Below are 11,747 nucleotides of genomic sequence, written 5' to 3' on the forward strand. Positions count from 1 at the left end.
TTCTTCTGAAAGACTTTGTAAATGATGATAGTCAATTCATTCTAACCAGAATTTGTTAATGCCAATCATAATGTGTAGGCCTACCTTCTTGTAGATAGATACATGTATATTTCAATATTTCCATTCAAAATGAAATGCACTCTTTACACATACTTCATAGCAATATGTTGTCGATTTATTAGATACATATATATGTATGCTGAAAGTGGACATAGTTTCAAATAAAAAATAAACAAATATGAAATGATCTAATCCTAAAAGCAGATGACAACAATAGGTACATGTATTTGTTGCTGTCTAAATGAAGAGGAAGCTGAATGAATGTACATGCATATACTTGCTTTTGTGTGTGTGTATATTTATGTGAATTGTATCCACCGCCTTCATGAAGAAGTTAAACCTGTTACCTCTTCCATTTTTGTGTTAATATTTTTAAAAGTAGATTGTAAACAATCAAATAAATTATTTATAGATTGATGATTACTATATAGTACAAATAATGCAAGTACATACATCAAACCATGTTGTGATACATACTGCCCAAAACAAAAGAAAACAATATCTTCAAATCTTGGTATTTCCAACTATATATATTTCCGAGATGACAAATATCTTGTGCATTGTCCTCACTAGCCTCATTGAATTGTCCCTTTACGGAAAGTGGCCATGACAATAACCCATAGGAAAACTGAAGCAATTTTACACTATGTAGCTTATATATATTAAGTCACATCATTAAAAACATTCAGGTTCATATGACCTTTTCCACTCAGTTTCCCTACCAATGCTTCCAGAATTGGTTCTTATTGAGGTTAGTTTCAAGCAAGGATTTATAAGTATCTGTGTCCTTGGTTTAAAGATTTTATAGCTCTCAAACCACTGTGACCTGGCTTTATGCATAATCGTCACTAAGTACATTGTTGTAAAATATACACTTTTGAATGTTGTCTGCATCTACGTTTGTTCATTTACACAATTACCACATTAATTTAGAATTTAGAGGAAGATAGATGGCATGTTTTCAGATGTGGTTTATTAGATGACAGCTTCAGTCTACAGGTACGGTACATACTTGTAGTCGGTTATGATAGATTTTTAAGTGAGGCATGCAGTTTACAGTTTATGATTTTTCGTTTCCGCAATTTTTTTATGCATGAAAACACATATACTGTAAATGGATTAGGTAACAGGCTAAGTCTATATAAATCTTCTCCATAGTGGTGTAATACATACATATCAGTGTTCACCATGACCTGTTTTATGATGGCGGGCCGCCATCGTAAAATTCTGCAGCGCCATCATTAAAAGATTTGTTTGTTTGTTTGATTAATTAACGTCCTATTAACAGCTATGGTCATGTAAGGACGGCCTCCCATGTATGTGTGTTGCGTGTATGTTGTGCGAGGTGCATGTTTTGGGAGACTGCAGTATATTCATTTTGTGTCTTCTTGTATAGTGGAACTGTTGCCCTTTTTATAGTGCTATATCACTGAAGCATGTTGTCGAAAACACCAAGCAACACAATCCACCCGGTCACATTATACTGACAACGGGCAAACCAGTCGTCCCACTCCCGTTGCGCTGAGCGCTAAGCAGGAGCAGAAACTACCACTTTTAGAGACTTAGGTGTGTCTCGGCCAGGGGACAGAACCCAGAGCCTTCCTCACAGGGGCGAGCGCTCAACCAAAGGCCAAAAGTGAGGTGGTGTCAAGGGAGACTCTAGGAAGAACAAAGTAATTTAGGGAGAAAGAAAAGATAATATCCTTAATTTAGTCGCCTTTTACGACCATGCAATAGGGGCAGCAGGTACAATTCTAACGCCCTACCTGCAGGGCCAATCGGTTACGCCATCGTAAAATATCCCTTGGTGAGCCCCTAGATTTTACCTTATGCTTGCGGGCAAATAGAACAATGGACTGTCGGGACCCACTCTCACCTGAGTGTCTATATCGTACAGGGGTCAATGCACACACCATAGGTTATCTATAACGGTTAATTGATAAATTACGTACACATCCTAATTAGGTCTAGCGTGCAATGGTTGCGTATATCGCGGGTCGTGGTTTCTATCAACTCACATCGATAAGATGCATGTTTTGTAGTGATGATTATAGTATTCTATTTGATTCAAACGCCGAGTAGATAGTCATACGGTTTTTCAGAAGCTATCAAAGATGGCATAAAGTGCAGACATCGTTCAATATTAATAGCATGTTGATGAAGAAAAAACACAAAACTTATCAGCTATATATATTACTATTGAAATTAAAAGTTAACTGATTCTAACACAATCCATGATGAGTTGCAATGCAAATGAGCGGTTACACCATAGAAGTTTATACGACATGTGTTTGCTCAAGCAGGCCTAACCGTTATGTATGCACTGTGTGAAGTTATAGCACACAATGGAAAAAATAGGATCATGATCTCCATAAAATAATCAGTTAATTATATAATGTTGTTGAAATGTCTAAATACTCTGCTCCTGTCTGATTTCATTTTTAAACAAATTGATTAAGAAAATCGATCTTATTTCCTGGGTCATCTGCAGGCATTACAATATTGATTATATTATTTTAGTTTTATTTAACTACTCACACACACACACACACACACACACACACACACCCTCACACACACACACACACACACTTTTTCCTTTCCTGCGTAGAAATCACTACATTTATTGGAATTTTTGGCCCTGAAATGTATTTGTTGTTCGATTGTGATAATTTTGATATTTTTTTCGGTTGAAAAATGTCAATGTTATGACTATTTTTCAATTTTTCAGTCAAATTCGAGATGGCGGCCATCTTGATGACGTCATAAACGGAAGTTCATCCCAACTTTTGCAATGTTAACATTGTTATTTGTGATCAGTGAGTCATAAGGGTTCAGAAAAATATTGGTTCGGAGGTTTGGGGGGGGGGGGGGGGGGGTTCATGTGGGACCCTCCTAGCCCATGGCCTATAGTTTTTGCACTAAATTTAACTTGACAGTTAATAATATTCTTTCATGTGGTTTAACCAACAGTTCAATATCCAAACGTAAACTCACATACACCTCTAACGTTTCGTAATTAACGACCAACAGTTCAATATCCAAACGTAACTCGCATACACCTCTAACGTTTCGTAATTAACGAGTTTTAAGCGAAAGTCGGCTGACGTCCACTTTCAAACAATGGCTCTGTCCATGTAAACCGGAAGTTGCTTTACTCCGGGCGCCACTATCGCTTTACAAAGGGCGATAACTCAAAAAAAGTTATATGGATACGTCTATAGTCTCCCGTAGTCAAGGACAGGGAACTGTCGCAAAATAGACCATGGCTATTATCAAATTGCATTCCTAGTAATTATCATGTGGTGTACTAAATACTGACAAATAGTTTGTACTTTGTATACTATATATAGACAGCCATATTTAACACCTAATTCATTACATTTATGTACTTTTATGTATTCCTACAGCATAATTTAGAAGTGAAATGCAATTTTTTTTCGAATTGTATCAGGAAAAGTATTTGAAAATTCAACTATCAGCCAGGGAAATGGACTCTGCAGGATTTGGACAGGATCATTAACTAAAAACAGGAAATATGGCTTAATTTAATTTAAGAACCCAATTAACTTGAAATGGAAATAGAAGCATTCAAATATGCTCGCAGTTATTGTGTTTGTTAATGATTTAAATTTGTAAAAGTGATGCTAATTGCTAACATCCGTGTCATAATAGTTTCATGTGTGAACAATGACCATACTAGTGTTGAACATCATTACATTAACAATATAGACAGGATTCATTAAATTCATGTGTATGTTATGGTCATTGTGGTTAAGGGAATGTATGCTTAATTTGAAATTTGTTATTATTTATTTGTCATTTGAGGGCTATGATGTCAAGGTTTGTTTGTTTGATTGATTAATTAACATCCACGGTCATGTAAGGACGCCCCCCATGTATGCGGTGTGTTGCGTGTATGTTGTGCGAGGTGCGTGTTTTGGGAGACTGGTATGTTAGTGTCGTGTCTTCATGTATAGTTGAACTGTTGCCCTTTTTATAGTGCTATAAGCTGAAGCTTGCCGCCATAGACAACAAGCAACATGCCCCACCCAGGTCACATTGTACTGACAACGGGCGAACCAGTCGTCCCACTCCCGGTATGCTGAGCGCTAAGCCGGAGCAGAAGCTACAACTTTTATAGACTTCGGTGTGTCTCGGTCAGGGGACAGAACACAGCCAGAGCCTTCCTCACAGGGGCGAACGCTCAACTCAAGACCAAAAGTGAGGCGGTGCCAAGGGAGATTAAAGTCATTTAGGGAGACGAGAAAAATAAAATTCTAAATTTAGTAGCCTTTTACGATCATGCTGTCGGGCCCAACACTCTCACCTGAGTGTAATATATCTGTACAGGGTCAATGCACACACCATAGGCTATCTCTATAACGGTTAAATTGATAAATTACGTACACATCCTAATTAGGTCTAGCGTTGCAATGGTTGCGTATATCGCGGGTCGTGGTTTCTATCAACTCACATCGATAAGATGCATGTTTTGTAGTGATGATTATAGTATTCTATTTGATTCAAACGCCGAGTAGATAGTCATACGGTTTTTCAGAAGCTATCAAAGATGGCATAAAGTGCAGACATCGTTCAATATTAATAGGCATGTTGATGAAGAAAAAACACAAAACTTATCAGCTATATTATATTACTATTGAAATTAACAGTTAACTGATTCTAACACACACAATCCATGATGAGTTGCAATGCAAATGAGCGGTTACACCATAGAAGTTTATACACGAGGGGTGAGTGGGGCATGTGTTTGCTCAAGCAGGCCTAACCGTTATGTATGCACTGTGTGAAGTTATAGCACACAAAGGAAAAATAGGTTTCATGATCTCCCATAAAATAATCAGTTAATTATATAATGTTGTTGAAAGGTCTAAATACTCTGCTCCTGTCTGATTTCATTTTTAAACAAATTGATTGAGAAAATCGATCTTATTTCCTGGGTCATCTGCAGGCATTACAATATTGATTATATTATTTTAGTTTTATTTAACACACACAACACACACACACACCACACACACACACACACACACACACACACACACACACACACACACAACACACACACACCACACACACACACACAACTTTTTCCTTTCCTGCGTAGAAATCATTACATTTATTGTGGAATTTTGGCCCTGAAATGTATTTGTTGTTCGATTGGTGATAATTTTGATAGTCAAATTCGAGATGGCGGCCATCTTTATGACGTCATAACCGGAAGTTCATCCCAACTTTTGCAATGTTAACATTTTTATTTGTGATCAGTGAGTCATAAGGGTTCAGAAAAATATTGGTTCGGAGGTTTGGGGGGTGGGGGGGGGGGGGGTTCATGTGGGACCTCCTAGCCCATGGCCTATAGTTTTGGCACTAAATTTAACTTGACAGTTAATAATATTCTTTCATGTGGTTTAACCAACAGTTCAATATCCAACTACGTAACTCACACTTACACCTCTAACGTTTCGTAATTAACGACCAACAATATCCAAACGTAACTCGCATACACCTCTAACGTTTCGTCAATTAACGAGTTTTAAGCGAAAGCCGGCTGACGTCCACTTTCATACAATGGCTCTGTCCATGTAAACCGGAAGTTGCTTTACCCCGGGCGCCACTATCGCTTTACAAAGGGCGATAACTCAAAAAAAGTTATATGGATACGTCTATAGTCTCCCGTAGTCAAGGACAGGGAACTGTCGCAAAATAGACCATGGCTATTATCAAATTGCATTCCTAGTAATTATTATGTGGTGTACTAAATACTGACACGAGTCGTGTATACCGACAAATAGTTTGTACTTTGTATACTATATAGACAGCTATATTTAACACCTAATTCATTACATTTATGTACTTTTATGTATTCCTACAGCATAATTTAGAAGTTAAATGCAGATTTTTTTTTCGAATTGTATCAGGAAAAGTATTTGAAAATTCAACTATCAGCCAGGGAAATGGACTCTGCAGGATTTGGACAGGATCATTAACTAAAAACAGGAAATATGGCTTAATTTAATTTAAGAACCCAATTAACTTGAAATGGAAAAAGAAGCATTCAAATAGGCTTGCAGTTATTGTGTTTGTTAAAGATTTAAACTTGTAAAAGTGATGCTAATTGCTAACATCTGTGTCATAATAGTTTCATGCGTGAACAATGACCATACTAGTGTTGAACATCATTACATTAACAATAATAGACAAGATTCATTAAATTCATGTGTATGTTATGGTCATTGTGGTTAAGGGAATGTATGCTTAATTTGAAATTTTTTATTATTTATTTGTCATTTGAGGGCTATGATGTCAAGGTTTGTTTGATTGATTAATTAACATCCACGGTCATGTAAGGACGGTCTCCCATGTATGCGGCGTGTTGCGTGTGTGAAGTGCGTTTTTGTTTTGGGAGACTGGTATGTTAGTGTCGTGTCTTCATGTATAGTTGAACTGTTGCCCTTTTTATAGTGCTATATCACTGAAGCTTGCCGCCATAGAAAACAAGCAACATGCCCCACCCAGGTCACATTGTACTGACAACGGGCGAACCAGTCGTCCCACTCCCGTTATGCTGAGCGCTAAGCCGGAGCAGAAACTACAACTTTTATAGACTTCGGTGTGTCCCGGTCAGGGGACAGAACACAGCCAGAGCCTTCCTCACAGGGGCGAACGCTCAACCAAAGGCCAAAAGTGAGCGTGGTGTCAAGGGAGACTCTAGGAAGAACAAAGTAATTTAGGGAGAAAGAAAAGATAATATCCTAAATTTAGTCGCCTTTTACGACCATGCAATAGGGGCAGCAGGTACAATTCTAACGCCCTACCTGCAGGGCCAATCGGTTACGCCATCGTAAAATATCCCTTGGTGAGCCCCTAGATTTTACCTAATGCTTGCGGGCAAATAGAACAATTGGACTGTCGGGACCCACTCTCACTGAGTGTCTATATCGTACAGGGGTCAATGCACACACCATAGGGCTATCTATAACGGTTAATTGATAAATTACGTACACAATCCTAATTAGGTCTAGCGTGCAATGTTGCGTATATCGCGGGTCGTGGTTTCTATCAAACTCACATCGATAAGATGCATGTTTTGTAGTGATGATTATAGTATTCTATTTGATTCAAACGCCGAGTAGATAGTCATACGGTTTTTCAGAAGCTATCAAAGATGGCATAAAGTGCAGACATCGTTCAATATTAATAGCATGTTGATGAAGAAAAAACACAAAACTTATCAGCTATATATATTACTATTGAAATTAAAAGTTAACTGATTCTAACACAATCCATGATGAGTTGCAATGCAAATGAGCGGTTACACCATAGAAGTTTATACGACATGTGTTTGCTCAAGCAGGCCTAACCGTTATGTATGCACTGTGTGAAGTTATAGCACACAATGGAAAAAATAGGATCATGATCTCCATAAAATAATCAGTTAATTATATAATGTTGTTGAAATGTCTAAATACTCTGCTCCTGTCTGATTTCATTTTTAAACAAATTGATTAAGAAAATCGATCTTATTTCCTGGGTCATCTGCAGGCATTACAATATTGATTATATTATTTTAGTTTTATTTAACTACTCACACACCACACACACACACACACACACAACATTCTCTTTTTCATTCCAGTAGGCTAATGACACAATGATTCATTTCATCGAATCATTTCCTGGTAGATTAGGATTGTTGTATTTGGACAATTTTTAAATTTATGGCTGAAATTATTTTTTTTTTTATAATTTTTGACATCAAAGAGATGGCATCATCTGATGACGTTTAACCGGAAAGTTGCAGAAATACATGTTATGCCGTGTTAAAATTTTTTTTGGTGAATAAGATAAATCATAATCAAATAAAAAATATTTTCGGAGGTTTTGTAAATCTATTCACCAGCGAAAAAAAAGTGGGCAAGTCCATATTAAAACTAAAGATAACTTGCATTGTTTCTTTATTGTTTAACCAAGCCAGTTAATTGTTTTAATTTTTCTAGAATTACAATTCAAGAAATTCATAGGACCAAAAATAGTCGAACGTTAACTCGCATACATCAAATTTCGTAATTAACTTGTATTTTTTGATTATTTTACACTTCTCCAATGGCTCTGCAGGTAGGGCCAAGAATTGTACCTGCTGCCCCTATTAGCATGATCGTAAAACTATCGACTTACAATTTAGGATCTTATCTTTTCTTTCAAAAAAAATTACTTTGTGGATCGTCCTCCTAGAGTCTCCCTTGATCAGGACAGGGAAACTTTTGGCCTTTGGTTGACCAAGGCTATTTATCAAATCGCATTCCTAGGAAGTTTTGCTAATGTGGTGTTCTAAATCCCCTGGCCATCGAGACATAACCGACCAATAGTCTTGTACTTTGTAAAATCTATGAAGCCATATTTAACACACCTAACATCAACAATTTATAACTTTTATGTAATGTCAAGCAATTATGGAATAAATTGAAATTTTTTAACTATTGTACAAAGAAAAGTATTTGACCAATTCAAATCACTTCTCATTCGCTCTGGGTTTGTCCCCTAGCCGAGACATCATTAACTAAAAAAGTTGTAATTCTGGCTCCGGCTTAAGCTCCCAATAACGGAAATGGAAAATAGACTGGTTTGCCCGTTCGTCAGTATATTGAATTTGTAAAGGGTGAGGTTGTTGCTTGATGTCTTTGGCATGCTTACCGTGATATAGTTTCATTATAAAAATCAAAATTCACTATACAAGAAGAACACATTACATGAACATATACCGACGGGTACCTCGCATCAACGTGTGCAATGTTGTCAAACAAAATGGTCCTATTTTACAGCTACGGGTAAGGACGGCCACCCATGTATGCGGTGTGAGCTTGCATGTATGTTGTGCGAGGTGAGTGTTTTGGGAGACTGCGGTATACTAATGTAGTGTCTTCTTGTATAGTGGAACTGTTGCCTTTTTTAAGTGCTATATCACTGAAGCATGCCGCCGAAGACACCAAGCAACACACCCCACTCGGTCACAATGGGGGAACCAGTCGTCCTTCTCCCTGTATGCGGAGCGCCAAGCAGGAGCAGAAACTACTACTTTTATATACTTTGTGTCTCGGCCAGGGGACAGAACCCAGAGCCTTCCTCACAGGGGCGAACGCTCAACTCAAGACAAAAGTGAGGCGGTGCCAAGGAGGCATTAGAAACTTCTTAAAGTCAGTTAGGAAGAAGAGAAAATTCTATATCTAAATTTATCGCCTTTTACGATCATGCAATAGGGGCAGCAGGTACATAATTTACGCCCTAATTGCAAAAAGGCAATATACAGGAAACCTAGCAATGGTGCTTGCAAAGCCTTTATATCAGGACAAATGTGTTCCGGATTCGTAAAATTTTTGACTCAGGAAATTAAGAACGATTCCAAAATTGATCTAACATATCTAATCTGACCCAGATTATGTGTATTATGAAGACACAGTATTTTATGAATGTATTTAATCTATTTCACTGAAAGCGGCATTAAATTTAAGTGCTTAACGACCCAGTTTCAATATCCAAACGTAACTCGCTACACCTATGTAACGCTTGTAATTAACGACCTCTTTAAGCTACAAATGCCGGCTGACGTATTACTTTCATACAATGGCTCTGTCATGTAAATTGCCGCTCAAAAGTGCTTACCCCGGGCGCCACTGACGCATTTCATAGGGGCGATAATCAAAAAAGTTATATGGTACGTAGTTAGTTAGGAATTGTCCCCCGTAGTCGCCCGACAGGGAACTGTCGCACCACCATAGACCATGGCTTTTTTTATCAAATGAATTGCATTCCATGTAATTATTATGTGGTGTACTAAATACTGACACGAGTATGTATACCCGACAAATAGTTTTGTACTTTGTTAAGACTATATAGACAGCTATAATAAACTAATTCATTACATTTAGTACTATGTACTTTTATGTATTCCTACAGCAAAATTTAGACAGTTAAATAGATTTTTTTTTTTCGAATTGTATCAGGGTATTTGAAGATTCAACACAGCTCTAGGAAATGGACTCTGAGGATTTGGACAGGATCATTAACTAAAAACAGGAAATATGCTTAATTTAATTTAAGAACCCAGTGTTATTAACTTGAAATTGAAATAAAGCATTCAAATACACTTCAGGACAAAATTGTGTTTTAAATAAACCATGGAGGGAACTTGTAAAACCATTAATTGCTCCTGATCAGTGTCAAATAGTTTTCATGAGAGTGAAGCATGACCATAATAGTTGTTGTACAACTTCATTACATTAAAGGGAATAATAGACAAATTCATTAAATATCCATGTGTATACTTATAATATTGTGGTTTAAATGTTGTCCATTTGAAATTTTGGAATTTTGATATTGTAATTCTGGCTATGATGTCAAGGTTTGTCAATCAAGATTAATTAAAAAATATGTTCTTGTAAAGGCACATTGTCTCCCATAAATGCGGCGTGTAGCGATTATTTTGAATGCGTTTTGTTCACTGGGAAATAAATGTTATTTTTTCGTGTTTTCATGTATAAAGTTGAACTGTTCTTATTGTTATAGTGCTATCTATCAATGAAGCATGCCGCATTATAGACAATCTGTTTGCCCCACGAAGGACCAGGTCCTGTTGTATGTCAAACGGGCGAACCATTCTCCGCAAATTATTGAAGATTATCAGAAATATTATCTATTGTAAATGGTTACCGGTGTGATGGTCATTTACATATCACAATGTAGTATTCCTCACAGATGAATTTGAAGACCAAATGTGAGGCGTTATTGTCATTGTTTGATTTTTCGGAAATAATATAGTTGTCATTGTAGAAGACGGCCCTAATAAAATTAAATTGTTGCTATTACGATCATGCAAGAATCAATATATTTTATTGATACAAAAGCATATTTGAAATGTATCCATTGATTTTTGAATAGAAATACAGTGGTCAAAGTGATAATTTTTTGTACTCCACACAATGTAATAATATTCTTTATGTCATTGAGGAATATTAACATTCATGGTTCATTGTCAGATGTAAGCTCAAAAATTGTCATGTCTCTGTAAAATTTTCAAGCATTTACCATTTAGGCGGCTTCTGGAGCAGCATTTGTAATGCTATATCAGTGTCCGGTTGCCATTTAGCACTTAATCTGATGTACCATGCCAGCCATTGTTTGTTTGTTGATTAATTAACGTCCTATTAACAGCTATGATCATGTAAGGACGGCCTCCCATGTATGCGGTGTGTTGCGTGTATTTTGTGCGACTGTGTGTGCATTCAGGAGGAGGATAATACATTCTTTGGTGGGAGACTGTGAGGTATATCATGTTGTGTCTTCTTGTATAGTGGAACTCTTTTGCCCTTTTTATAGTGCTATTATCACTGAATGGGCATGCCGCCGAAGACACCAAGCAACACACCCCACCCGGTCACATTATACTGCCCAACGGGCGAATCAACGACCCACTCCCTGTGCTGACGCTAAGCAGGAGCCAGAAACTACCACTTTTTTTAGACTTTGGTGTGTCTCGGCCAGGGGACAGAACCCAGAGCCTTCCTCACAGGGGCGAACGCTCAACTCAAGGCCAAAAGTGAGGCGGTGCCAAGGGAGGCATTAGGAAAGATAAAGTCATTAAGGAAGAATAGAAAAGATAAGGTCCTAAA

Source organism: Argopecten irradians, chromosome 14 (assembly GCF_041381155.1).
Source record: "Argopecten irradians isolate NY chromosome 14, Ai_NY, whole genome shotgun sequence".
Classification (NCBI taxonomy): Eukaryota; Metazoa; Mollusca; class Bivalvia; order Pectinida; family Pectinidae; genus Argopecten; species Argopecten irradians.